This window comes from Schistocerca nitens, chromosome 3 (genome assembly GCF_023898315.1).
Source record: "Schistocerca nitens isolate TAMUIC-IGC-003100 chromosome 3, iqSchNite1.1, whole genome shotgun sequence".
Classification (NCBI taxonomy): Eukaryota; Metazoa; Arthropoda; class Insecta; order Orthoptera; family Acrididae; genus Schistocerca; species Schistocerca nitens.
Window position 1 is genome coordinate 31,682,175 of NC_064616.1, and position 2,165 is coordinate 31,684,339.

Genomic DNA, 2,165 nt, shown 5'->3' on the forward strand with positions numbered 1-2,165 from the left:
TACATCAAATTAGTCAAAAATATCTGGGAAATTCTGGAGGAACATTCTTCTACAGAAATAATTTACTGATGAATGATGGTAGCAACTTTTTACTTCCAGACGATAACAGAGGATCCAATGACAGCGAAAAGGGAAGAGCGCGTTTCTCAAACTGCGAATCATTCTTTGTGGATGGAACGCTCAAGAGTTCGAGCAAGCAGTTTGGACAGCTGTTTATACTCCACGCCGAGTTTAATAGTTCTTCGGAGGAAACAAACACCATTCCAGTTGTTTATGCTTTGCTGCCAAATAAAAAGCGAGAAACTTATGAACCTATTTTTTAAAGCTATTAAAACTAACGTGCCTGGATGGAACCCTGCATCTCTGATGATGGACTTCGAAATTACCATCGTCCAAGCAGCTAACAGTTTGTTTCCCGGAACAGAGATTACTGATTGCAATTATGATTTTAATCAACGTTTGTGGAAACAAGTTCAGTGTTGCAGCCTCGTTCCCTCTTATAATGAAACGAGGAAATACGCTGTCAAATAGAAATGTGTTCCGCTGTGGAACCTCTTCCCCTGGAAATGTTGGATGATAGTTGGCTGTGTATTCAGGAGAGTACACCTAAAAACCAGAAAGTTCAGGACTTTTATGACAATTTTGTGGGCCAGTGACTTAATAATGAAAATATGCTGAGATGTAGAATTGCAATGGAAGACGCCATTGCATTAATAACGTCTCCGAAGGATGGAACCGAACAATAAATACATTCATATCAAAAGTTCATCTAAATGTTTACTCATTAGTGAAAAATCTTCGAGGAGAACAGAGTACCACGGCCACCAGTTTAACCGACTAATTTTCAACTTTAGTGGTAGAAGAAGAAAAGTCGCAATGAAGATTGACGAAATGATTGGAAAGGCTTTAAAGAAAGGCCAAACTGATGGTACCTTAAAATCATTTATGACTTGTGTGGCCTACGCACAGAAGTTACAATGACGAAGAAAACGTGAGAATCATTGAAAAATTTGTAAATATTGAAAAGTAGTTTAATACAGTCATTGGCAATCTTATAAATACTCTAAATAAATTTAATGGGTGACGAAAAGAGACTACCTCCTCGTGGTGTTTCCTAGAGACGACACAAAGTTGCCTAAACGTCTTTTGAAATTTGTAAAATATATATTTGTAAAATATACCCTAATGAAGACTTTTCTAGGAAATAATCGCAGCATTCGCCTTGAGAGGTTCTTAGAATCAAGATTTGCATGGGCGGACACCGAAACAAAATCTTTGCAGCGGAGACGCAGGCAAATGACACGCAATAAAATCCATACTTTCTCCCTCCGTTAGAAGATAGTAGACCAGCATGAAACTATAGCACTATATAGCACTCCGTCTTCAGGCCACAAGTGGCCCATCGGGACCATCCGACCGCCGTGTCATCCTCAGTGGTGGATGCGGATAGGAGGGGCGTGTGGTCAGCACACCGCTCTCCCGGTCGTTATGATAGTTTTCTTTGACCGGAGCCACTACTATTCGGTCGAGTAGCTCCTCAATTGGCATCACGAGGCTGAGTGCACCCCGAAAAATGGCAACAGCGCATGGCGGCCCGGATGGTCACCCAACCAAGTGCCGGCCACGCCCGATAGCGCTTAACTTCGGTGATCTGACGGGAACCGGTGTATCCACTGCGGCAAGGCCGTTGCCAGCATGAAACTGGTAGAAACAAAATAAAGTGTCATAAAAAAGTGACTGGTCGCAGTTTTGCAACCTTTCAACATAGGTTATAACTAATTTCTAGCAACACTTGTCGTAGACTACAGCAGGCCTGTTGAGGATGGGGCTAGGCGGGCAAGAGCACTTATGCTCTCTCGCCGCCTAGGTTATGAGCGCTCGCTGTTTAATGGGACGATCAGACGTCATTACACAGCGCAGCAAGGCCTAGCAGCGCAGCCTTCAGAAGAAAGAACGCAGTTGGGTTCAGCGCAGCCTTAGATAATAACATACAGCATATACACTGATAAGCCAAAACATTATGACCACTGCTCACCGCGACGGTGCGGCCACGTGACGCGGTGACAAAAGTATGTAAGTGGAGCAGATATGGACGGGGGATCACCCTAGCTGCAAATGGGGACATCCCTTGATATAAGCGACTTTGACAGAAGGCAAATTATTAC

General features: G+C 43.3%; 1 pseudogene; it reads right to left on the reverse strand.

Annotated features, from left to right (window-relative positions):
* Window positions 1-1,574: 1,574 nt before the first annotated feature.
* Window positions 1,575-1,692, reverse strand: LOC126250125 (5S ribosomal RNA; annotated as a pseudogene).
* Window positions 1,693-2,165: the final 473 nt, after the last annotated feature.